Consider the following 12,689-nt stretch of genomic DNA (forward strand, 5'->3'; position numbering starts at 1 on the left):
GATGGGAAAGATTTACCAACCAAATGAAGAGCAAAAATAAACAAATAAATAAAAAGCAGGAGTTGTAATTCTCATCTCTGATAAAATAGATTTTAAAGCAACAAAAATCAAAAGAGGCAAAGAAGGTCATTACATAATGGTAAAAGGATCAATGCAACAAGAAGAGCTAATGATCCTAAATATATATGCACCCAATACAGGAACACCCAGATACATAAGACTTATAAAGAGACTTAGACTCCTACACAATAATAGTGGGAGACTTCATCATCAATATTAGATCAACGAGACAAAAAATGAATAAGGATATCCAGGACTTGAACTCAGATCCGGAACAAGTAATAAACATTTGAAGAACTCTCCACTTTAAATACACAAAATATACACTCTTATCAGTACCACATCACACCTACTCACAGGTTTAAATGAAATATTGATTGACTACTTGTTTGTTTTTTTCTTCCCTCATTTTTTTCTGTCTCTATTATTAAGCACAGTTATTGGCATAAAAGAGGTGTTTAGGAGGACTCAAGATGGCGCTGTGAGAACAACCCAGGATTGGAGCTCCCGTTGAATCCGCGGAGAGGTGAGTCGGAGCTGCATTTCCAGACTGATCTTTGTTGCCCACAGAACGGGGAAACCCCCAAGTATAAAGCAGACGCGGGATGCCAGGGAGTACCTCTGCCTGGCGAAGCCGGCAGCCAGGGTGGCGGCGGCCGGCCACCCCAGGGCTACCCACAGGGCGCGCTTGTCCAGGTGCCCTGTTGAACCAGCAACCTGAGACTTGAGAGGGCTGGACTTGAGACTGAACGAGACTTGGACAGGGGACCAGCCCAGGGGATTGCAGGGACAGAGCATTCGGGGTAGCGCAGTGGGACGAACAAAACCGCAATTTCAAACAATCCCCTGGCAGGCAGTCCGAGACGCTCTGAGGGGGAGGGGCGTCCACCATTACCAAGGCAACCCGCCCCAACTGAGATACACTCCCACTACTGACGCAGCCAGTCGTTGCCGAGGCAACCTGTCCCTACTGAGATACACGCCCACTGCTGACGCAGCCTGCCGTTGCTGAGGCAACCCGCTACAATGAAGAGACTCCACCGCAGGGTGTGGCGGAGACCACAGCAGAACAGCAGAGCCTGCAGCATCAGGGAGAACCACACAACAGCAGGGTGGAGCCTCGTGAAGCAAACAGTGGCTAGTCTGCCTCCTAGCTGGGCAGAACACCTCAGCGGACATCCAAAAATAAAGCCCGAACCCCCCAACACAGACCATTTGAGAAAAAAAGTGTTTTTTAAATGAGCTCTGTTGCAGCAGAATCAAACATAGCAGCCTAACAGCCCTGAATGAACAACAGAGCTCACAGCTCAGCAATTGAGCTCCTATAAAGTATGGACTGTCTCCTCAAGCAGCTCCCTGACCCCTCTAAATCCAAAAGACTGACATTTGGCAGGCATCATCCTGGGACAAAGATAGCAGAAAAAGAAACTGGTAGCATCCCTCACTGTGCCACAGCTGCTAGAGGTGCACCCCAGACCAGCAGAGCCTGGAGTGGACCTCAGCAGTTGTACAACAAAGGGGCTAGACTGGTAGAAGAAAAACAAAGTAACAGAAATACTTCATCATCAACAATCTGGGTGTCCACTCAGAGACCCAATCGAAAAGTCAGCAACTATGCAGATGACAAGCGGATAAATCCACAAGATGGGAAGAAACCAGCGAAAAAAGAAGGAAAACACCCGAAACCAGAACACCTCACCTAGTACAAAGGAGCAAAACTCCTCCAGCAAGGGAGCAAAGCTGGACGGAGAATGACTGTGACAAAATGACGGAATTAGACTTCAGAAGGTGGATAATGAGAAACTTTTGTGAGCTAAAAGAACATGTATTAAATCAATGCAAAGTAATTAAGGAACTTGAAAAAAGATATGGGGAAATGATAACAAGAATGGATAACTTAGAGAGGAATATGAATGAATTAAAGGAGCTGAAAAACACAATACGAGAACTTCGCAAAGCATGCGCAAGTTTCAATAGCCAAATTGACCAAGCAGAAGAAAGAATATCTGAAGTCGAAGACCAACTGAATGAAATAAAACGAGAAACCAAGATTAGAGAAAAAAGCACAAAAAGGAATGAACAAAGTCTCCAAGAAATGTGGGACTATGTGAAAAGACCTAACCTACGTTTTATAGGTGTACCAGAAGAGGACAAAGAGAATGAATCCAAGCTAGAAAATACTCTTCAGGACATCATCCAGGAAAATTTCCCCCACCTAGCAAGACAGGCCAACACTCAAATACAGGAAATACAGAGAACACCACAAAGATATTCTGCAAGAAGAGCAACCCCAAGGCACATAATCGTCAGATTCAACAAGGTTGAAATAAAGGAGAAAATACTAAGGGCAGCCAGAGAGAAAGGTCGGATCACCCACAAAGGGAAGCCCATCAGACTCACAGCAGATCTCTCGGCAGAAACACTACAAACCAGAAGAGAGTGGGGACCAATATTCAACATTCTTAAAGAAAAGAACTTTCAACCCAGAATTTCATATCCAGACAAACTGAGCTTCAGAAGTGAAGGAAAAATAAAATCCTTTGCGAACAAGCAAGTACTCAGAGATTTTGTCACCACCAGGCCTGCTTTACAAGAGCTCCTAAAAGAGGCACTACACATAGAAAGGAACAACCAGTACCAGCCATTCCAAAATCACACTAAATGCTAAAGAGCATCAACATAATGAAGAATCTACAACAACTAATGGGCAAAAAAGCCACTTAGCATCAAAATGGCAGTATCAAATTCACACATAACAGTATTAACCCTAAATATAAATGGACTAAATGCACCAATCAAAAGACACAGACTGGCAAATTGGATAAAAATCCAAAACCCATCAGTATGCTGTATCCAGGAAACCCATCTCACATGCAAGGATACACAAAGGCTCAAAATAAAAGGATGGAGGAAGATTTACCAAGCAAATGGAGAGCAAAAAAAAGGAGGAGTTGCAATTCTCATCTCTGATAAAATAGACTTTAAAGCAACAAAGATCAAAAGAGACAAAGAAGGCCATTACATAATGGTAAAAGGATTGATACAACAAGAAGAGCTAACGATCCTAAACATATATGGACCCAATGCAGGAGCACCCAGATACATAAGGCAAGTTCTTAATAACTTACAAAGAGACTTAGACTCCCACACAATAATAGCAGGAGACTTTAATACTCCACTGTCAATATTAGACAGATCAACCAGACGGAAAATCAACAAGGATATCCAGGGCTTGAACTCAGACCTGGAGTAAGCAACCCTGATAGACATTTACAGAACTTTCCACCCCAAATCCACAGAATACACATTCTTCTCAGCACCACATCACACCTACTCTAAAATTGACCACATGATTGGAAGTAAAGCACTGCTCAACAAATGCAAAACAACTGAAATCATAACAAACAGCCTCTCAGACCATAGTGCAATCAAGTTAGAACTCAGAATACAGAAACCAACCCAGAACCGCACAGCTTCATGGAAACTGAACAACTGGGTCTTGAATGTTGACTGGGTAAACAATGAAATGAAGACAGAAATAAAGAAGTTCTTCGAAACCAATGAGAACGAAGACACAACATGCCAGAACCTCTGGGACACATTTAAAGCAGTCTCTAGAGGAAAGTATATAGCAATAAGTGCCCATATGAGGAGAATGGAGAGATCCAAAATTGACACCCTATCGTCAAAATTGAAAGAGCTAGAGGAGCAAGATCAAAAAAACTCAAAACCCAGCAGAAGACAAGAAATAACTAAGATCAGAGCTGAACTGAAGGAGATTGAGACACGAAAAACCCTTCAAAAAATCAATAAATCCAAGAGCTGGTTTTTTGAAAAGATCAACAAAATAGACATACCACTAGCCAGACTGATTAAAAAGAAAAGAGAGAACAACCAAATAGATGCAATAGAAAATGATAAAGGGGAAATCACCACAGATTCCACAGAAATTCAAACCATCATCAGAGAATATTACAAACAACTCTATGCACATAAACTAGTAAACCTGGAAGAAATGGATAAATTCCTGGACTCCTGTGTCCTCCCAAGCCTAAACCAGGAGGAAGCTGAAACTATGAATAGACCAATAACAAGGTCAGAAGTCGAGGCAGCAATTAAGAGCCTACCACTCAAAAAAAAGCCCAGGTCCAGACGGGTTCACAGCCGAATTCTACCAGACAATCAAAGAGGAGCTGGTACCATTCCTTCTAAAACTATTTCAAAAAATCCAAAAAGAGGGAAGGCTTCCCAAATCATTATATGAGACCAACATCATCCTGATACCAAAACCCGGCAGAGACCCAACAAGAAAAGAAAACTTCAGGCCAATATCCATGGTGAACATAGATGCAAAAATCTTCAATAAAATATTGGCAAGCCGATTGCAACAGCAAATCAAAAAACTTATTCATCATGATCAAGTAGGATTCATCCCGGGGATGCAAGGCTGGTTCAACATACGCAAGTCTATCAACGTAATTCACCACATAAACAGAACCAAAAACAAAAACCACATGATTATCTCAATTGATGCAGAGAAGGCATCTGACAAAATTCAACAGCCCTTTATGCTAAAAACCCTCAATAAACTCGGTATCGATGGAACGTATCTCAAAGTAATAAAAGCTATTTATGACAAACCAACAGCCAATATCATACTGAATGGGCAAAAACTGGAAGCATTCCCTTTGAAATCTGGCACTAGACAAGGATGCCCTCTTTCATCACTCCTATTCAATATAGTACTGGAAGTTCTAGCCAGAGCAATCAGGCAAGAAAAAGAAATAAAGGGTATTCAAATAGGAAAGGTGGAAGCCAAATTGTCTCTATTTGCAGACGACATGATAGTATACCTAGAGACCCCATCGCCTCAGCCCAAAAACTCCTGAAACTGATAAGCAACTTCAGAAAAGTCTCAGGATATAAAATCAATGTGCAAAAATCACAAGCATTCGTCTACACCAATAACAGACTTAAAGAAAGCCAAATCAAGAACGAACTGCCATTCACAATTGCTAGAAAAAGAATAAAATACCTTGGAATACAACTCACAAGGAACGTAAGGGACCTCTTCAAGGAGAACTACAAACCACTCCTCAACAAAATAAGAGAGGACACAAACAGATGGAGAAACATTCCATGTTCATGGTTAGGAAAAATTAATATCATGAAAATGGCTATACTGCCCAAAGTAATTTACAGAATCAATGCTATCCCCATCAAGCTACCATTGACTTTCTTCACAGAACTGGAAAAAACCACCATGAACTTCATATGGAACCAAAGGAGAGCCCGCATAGCCAAGTCAATTCTAAGCAAAAAGAACACAGTGGGGGGCATAACACTACCGAATTTCAAACTATACTACAAGGCTACAGTAATCAAAACAGCATGATACTGGTACCAAAACAGAGATACAGACCAATGGAACAAAACAGAGGCACAGGAGGCAATACAACATATCTACAACTATACAATCTTTGATAAACCTGACAAAAACAAGCAATGTTTTTATTCTCTGTTTAACAAATGGTGTTGGGAAAACTGGCTAGCCATGTGCAGAAAGCATAAACTGGACCCCTTCCTGACACCTTATACTAAAATTAACTCCAGATGGATTAAAGACTTAAACATAAGACCTGGCACAATAAAAACCCTAGAAGGAAATCTAGGCAAAACTATCCAGGACATAGGAGTAGGCAAGGTCTTCATGAACAAAACACCAAAAGCATTGGCAACAAAAGCCAAAATAGACAAATGGGACCTAATGAAACTCCACAGCTTCTGCACGGCAAAAGAAACAGTCAGTAGAGTGGATCGGCAACCAACAGAATTGGAAAAAATCTTTGCAGTTTACCCATCTGACAAAGGGCTGATATCCAGAATTTACAAAGAACTCAAACAGATTTACAGGAATAAAACAAACAAGCCCATTCAAAAGTGGGCAAAGGATATGAACAGACACTTTACGAAAGAAGACATATATGAGGCCAACAATCATATGAAAAAATGCTCATCATCACTGGTCATCAGAGAGATGCAAATCAAAACCACGTTGAGATACCATCTCACGCCAGTTAGAATGGCGATCATTAAAAAATCTGGAGACAACAGATGCTGGAGAGGGTGTGGAGAAAAAGGAACACTTTTACACTGTTGGTGGGAGTGTAAATTAGTTCAACCATTGTGGAAGACAGTGTGGCGATTCCTCAAGGCCTTAGAAATAGAAATTCCATTTGACCCAGCAATCCCATTACTGGGTATATATCCAAAAGACTATAAATCGTTCTACTATAAGGACACATGTACACGAATGTTCATTGCAGCACTGTTTACAATAGCAAAGACCTGGAATCAACCCAAATGCCCATTGATAATAGACTGGATTGGAAAAATGTGGCACATATACACCATGGAATATTAAGCAGCAATCAGAAATGATGAGTTTGTGTCGTTTGTAGGGACATGGATAATCTGGAAAACATCATCCTCAGCAAACTGACACAAGAACAGAAAATGAAACACTGCATATTCTCACTCATAGGCGGGTGATGAAAAATGAGAACACATGGACACAGAAAGGGGAGTACTAAACACTGGGGTCTATTGGGGGGAAAAGGAGAGGGCCAGTGGGAGGGGGAGGTGGGGAGGGATAGCTTGGGGAGAAATACCAAATGTGGGTGAAGGGGAGAAGGAAAGCAAAGCACACTGCCATGTGTGTACCTACGCAACTGTCTTGCATGCTCTGCTCATGTACCCCAAAACCTAAAATCCAATAAAAAATTTAAAAAAAAAAGAGGTGTTTAATACCCACTTTTAGACTGCATTCTAGTCTGGGCAATAAGGCAACACTCCCATTTTCTCTCCCTCTTTCTCTTCCTCTTTCTTCCTCTCCTTCATTCTTTTTTTTTTCCTTTTTCTAAAATAAATAAATAAATAGGAGGTCATTCCTAAGAGAGAATATTATGCAGCAGATAAAGCCAATCAACTTGACATATATTCACTTAGAACCTTCTAAAGATTAAAAAAAAATCCTCTAGAAAAATACCTAGGCAATGCCATTTAAGACATAGGCATAGGCAAGAATTTTATGACTAAAACACCAAAAGCAAGGGCAACAAAAGCCAAAATAGATAAATAGGATCTAATTAAAGTTAAGTGCTTCTGCACAGCAAAAGAAACAATCATTAGCATGAACTGGCAACCAACAGAATGGGAAAAAATTTTTGCAAGCTACCCATCTGACAAAGGGCTAATATCCAGAATCTGCAAACAACTTAGACAAATTTACAAGAAAAAAACAGACAACCCCATCAAAAAGTGGGCAAACGATATGAACAGGCACTTTTCAAAAGAGGACATTTATGTGGCCAACAAACACATGAAAAAATGCTTATCGTCACTGGTCATTAGAGAAATGCAAATCAAAACCACTCTGAGATACCATCTCACACGAGTTAGAAGGGTGATCATTAAAAAATCTGGAGACAACTGAAGATGATGTAGAGAATTAGGAATGCTTTCACACTGCTGGTGGGAGTGTAAATTAGTACACTGTGAAAGACAGTGTGGCAATTCCTCAAGGTCTTGAAATAAAAATATCATTTCACCCAGCAATTCCATTACTGATATATACCCAAAGAATTATAAATCATTCTGTTATGCACACATATGTTCACTGTGGTACTGTTCACAATAGCTGAGACTTGGAACCAACCCAAATGTCCATCAAGGATAGACTGGATAAAGAAAATGTGGCACATATACACCATGGAATACTATGCAGCCATAAGAAAGGATGAGTTCATATCCTTTGCAGGAACACGGATGAATCTGGAAACCATCATTCTCAGCAAACTGACACGGGAACAGAAAATCAAACACCGCATGTTCTCACTCACAGGCAGGTGTTGAACAATGAGAACACACGGACACAGGGAGGGGAATGTCACACATTGGGGTCTGTTGGAGGGTGGATGACTAGGGGAAGGATATCAGGGGGTGGGGAAATTGGTGAGGGATAACATTAGGAGAAATAACTAATGTAGGTGATGGGGGGATGGAGGCAGCAAACCACCATGGCATGTGTATACCTATGTAACAAACCTGCATGTTCTGCACATGTACCCCAGAACTTAAAGTATAATAATAAAAAAATGCAAAAAAATTACATCATTAAAACCTAAACATGCCAATAAATATATTTCTGCACCATGACTTATTAATGGCTACATGGTATTCTAGCATACTGATGCACTGCAATTTACAGAACCCATTGTTGGCTAAACGATTATTGCTGATTTTTTCTTATTTTAAGCAATATTAAAGAGAATGTATTCATAACAACAAAAAAGTAAACATTCAGAGCCTCTTGAAGTTATATTATCCATAGTTGTTTTTCATTTCTTTTGTAGCACTAAACACTCAACAGAATTAACCTTGAGAAAAGCATGAATAATTTTAATTAATTAACTTGCTGATCATTCTTTAGTTTATTTTTTTATTTTTCAGCTGTTCACAAATGACTTGTAAGCAAGTTCTTAGCATAATGAGACTTAAAAAAATCTTTATTTATTATTATTTAAAAGCACATCTACATTTCTAAATAAGCATGCCCTTTGTGAATATTCTGGCTTATTTATAATGAGGTTAGAAAATAGTTTTCTGGATATGTTTATGTTTAATATCATATGTACTTTGGAAATTTGTTTCCCAGTAACAGTGTCAAATGATTTAAAAGCACATCCCCAAAGTCCCCTGCATTTAGCAGAAACAATCACTTTTAACAACTTTGCAAATATTCTTTCAAATATTTACTATGAATTTACACACATATATTTGTGTTTTTTCCTTTCTGTAGAAATGGAATCAAGCTAGAACTACTTTTGCATGATGAATTTTTAATTTATTTCTGTGAGGGAAATATGTACAAATTTCCAGTGTTCAGTATGTACAAATCTACATCATTCTTTTCAAGTGTATGTACCAAGTGACATTTAAGTTGATTTCAGTGTTTCAATGTCATAAAGAATGTTGCAACAAGCATTCTTATTCAAATGTCTCTGTACATGTCTGTGTTTTTGTAGGATATATTCTTATAAGTGAAATGAGTGAGTCAGTAAGGGAGTCAAGAATAAGTCTATTTGAAATTTTAATCGATATTCCCAATGCCCTCTTTAAAAAAAAAAAAGGACTACCTTAAGGTAGTATAATTTGTGGCAAGAGCACTGGGTCAGGCATCTGAGGAATTGGTTTCTACTCTCCTTTCTGATGGTCTGCTTAGCTCTGTGACATGGCACTTAGTCTCCTGTCTTCCTGGGTCCTTTAACATGCTACCTCTAAAAAATGCTAATGCAATAGCATTCATCCAAGGCTGAGTTGGAACGTAAGAAGCAGTGACTGGCCCAAATCAGAGAGAAAAGAAAAGAAAAGAAGAAGAAAGGGAAAAAAAAGAAATTGATCAGAAGAAGGAAGCTGTTGCTCCTGTGCAAGAAGAATCAGATCTTGAGAAAAAAAGAAAAGAAGCTGAAGCATTGCTTCCAAGCATGGGGCTAACTCCGGAATCCCCCATTGTCCCTCCTCCTATGTCTCCATCTTCCAAATCTGTGAGCACTCCAAGTGAAACTGGAAGCCAGGACTCTGGAGATGGTGCCATGGGATCTAGGATGCTGCATTGGGATACAGATCCATCAGTTCTTCAGCTTCACTCAGATTCCGATTTGGGAAGAGGACCTATTAAACTTGGAATGGCTAAAATCACTCAAGTCGATTTTCCTCCTTGAGAAATTTTCACATATACAATGGAAACTCAGACTCCAGTTATGCCTCAACCCAAAGAAGATGAAGAGGAAAATGATGATGTAGTGGCTCCTAAACCACCTATTGAACCCAAAGAAGAGAAAACTTTGAAGAAAGAAGAGGAAAATGATAGTAAAGCTCCCCCTCATGAGCTGACTGAAGAATAAAAGCAACAAATCTTACACTCTGAGGAATTTTTAAGTTTCTTTGACCATTCTACAAGAATTGTAGAAAGAGCTCTTTCTGAGCAGATTAACATCTTCTTTGACTACAGTGGGAGAGATTTGGAAGACAAAGAAGGAGAGATTCAAGCAGGTGCTAAACTGTCAATAAATTGACAATTTTTTGATGAAAGATGGTCAAAACATCGAGTTGTTAGTTGTTTGGATTGGTCATCTCAGTATCCAGAGTTACTCGTGGCTTCCTATAATAACAATGAAGATGCCTCTCATGAGCCCGATGGTGTGGCCCTTGTTTGGAATATGAAATACAAAAAAACTACCCCAGGGTATGTGTTTCACTGCCAGTTAGCTGTGATGTCTGCCACATTTGCAAAATTTCATCCAAATCTTGTTGTTGGTGGTACATATTCAGGCCGGATTGTGCTTTGGGATAACCGTAGCAATGAAAGAACTCCAGTGCAAAGAACTCCACTGTCAGCAGCTGCACACACACACCCTGTATATTGTGTAAATGTTGTTGGAACACAAAATGCTCACAATCTGATTAGCATCTCTACTGATGGAAAAATTTGTTCATGGAGTCTGGACATGCTTTCCCATCCACAGGATAGCATGGAGTTGGTTCATAAACAATCAAAGGCAGTAGCTGTGACATCCATGTCCTTCCCTGTTGGAGATGTCAACAACTTTGTTGTTGGGAGTGAAGAAGTTTCAGTGTACACAGCATGCTGCCATGGCAGCAAAGCTGGAATCAGTGAGATGTTTGAGGGGCATCAAGGACCAATCACTGGCATCCATTGTCATGCAGCTGTTGGAGCAGTAGACTTCTTACTTTTTTTTGTCACTTCATCATTTGACTGGACAGTAAAACTTTGGACAACTAAGAATAACAAGCCTTTGTATTCATTTGAAGATAATTCAGACTATGTTTATGATGTTATGTGGTCACCCACTCACCCAGCCTTGTTTGCCTGTGTGGATGGCATGGGAAGATTGGATTTGTGGAATCTCAATAATGACACAGAGGTACCAACTGCCAGCATTTCTGTGGAGGGTAATCCTGCTCTTAATCTTGTGAGATGGACCCATTCTGGCAGAGAGATTGCTGTTGGTGATTCTGAAGGACAGATTGTTATATATGATGTGGGACAGCAGATCGCCATTCCCCAAAATGATGTTGGGCAAAAACTGGAAGCATTCCCTTTGAAATCCGGCACTAGACAAGGATGCCCTCTTTCATCACTCCTATTCAATATAGTACTGGAAGTTCTAGCCAGAGAAATCGGGCAAGAAAAAGAAATAAAGGGCATTCAAATAGGAAAGGTGGAAGCCAAATTATCACTATTTGCAGACGACATGATAGTATATCTAGAAGATGCCATCGCCTCAGCCCAAAAACTCCTGAAACTGATAAGCAACTTCAGCAAAGTCTCAGGATATAAAATCAATGTGCAAAAATCACAAGCATTCCTATACACCAATAACAGACTTAAAGAAAGCCAAATCAAGAACAAACTGCCATTCACAATTGCTACAAAAGGAATAAAATACCTAGGAATACAACTCACAAGGAACGTAAGGGACCTCTTCAAGGAAAACTACAAACCACTGCTCAACGAAATAAGAGAGGACACAAACAGATAAAGAAACATTCCATGTTCATGGTTAGGAAGAACCAATATAATGAAAATGGCTATACTGCCCGAAGTAATTTACAGAATCAACGCTATCCCCATCAAGCTACCATTGACTTCCTTCACAGAACTGGAAAAAACCACCATGAACTTCATATGGAACCAAAAGAGAGCCCGCATAGCCAAGTCAATTCTAAGCAAAAAGAACACAGTGGGGGGCATCACACTACTGGATTTCAAACTATACTACAAGGCTACAGTAATCAAAACAGCATGGTACTGGTACCAAAACAGAGATATAGACCAATGGAACAAAACTTTCAGTTGAATGTGCTGCACCTAGCTGCATTTCTAAGTTTCTGATTCTTGCAAGTTTATGGAAACAGAGGAGTCTTTAACCCACATCAGCCTTGATCTAAGTGTACCACTTTTTTACAAGTTCGTGCAATCTGAAACTCCTGGTCTAGCAAGCCATGAAAATGCCAATAAATGTTTGTAATAAAGCTTTTATTTAAACATCCATTTTGTTCAACCTTGAAGCTTTATTAATATGCTGAAGAACAAACAGCTGATGCCAGTGAATATTCGGGCTTCGATGCAGCAACAACAGAAACAAAAGACTGGCCCAGCAGATGGAGAATAGACCCTCTGTCCGGGCAGCATTAAAACTTAAGCAGAAGAGCTTAAAGCAGCGCCTGGGTAAGAGTAACATCCAGGCACGGTTAGGCCGACCCATAGGGGCCCTGGCTAGGGGAGCAATCAGAGGACGAGGCCTGATTCTAGTTTATAGTCTTGGCTTTCAAGTATGTAACAGAATTTAACATGCTTAACATGCAGTTTATGAAAGCTGCATTTCTAAATCAATCTGATAAATCTTCTGCTTGCTGAAATTCCTTTAGAATGGAGCTGAACTCAGAAAAGCTAAGATCTTCAAGATCCACTCACCTTCTCAGGAGCCAGAACTGTATTTGGTGCTCTGCTGCCTGAATACTACTTTGGCTCAGAGACCAGCTCT

At 40.0% G+C, this 12,689-nt stretch overlaps 1 pseudogene; it reads left to right on the forward strand.

The window, feature by feature from the left end:
• Positions 1-9,504: 9,504 nt before the first annotated feature.
• On the forward strand, positions 9,505-12,317 carry LOC100389084 (cytoplasmic dynein 1 intermediate chain 2 pseudogene; annotated as a pseudogene).
• Positions 12,318-12,689: the final 372 nt, after the last annotated feature.

This window comes from Callithrix jacchus, chromosome 9 (genome assembly GCF_049354715.1).
Source record: "Callithrix jacchus isolate 240 chromosome 9, calJac240_pri, whole genome shotgun sequence".
In the NCBI taxonomy this organism is placed as follows: Eukaryota; Metazoa; Chordata; class Mammalia; order Primates; family Cebidae; genus Callithrix; species Callithrix jacchus.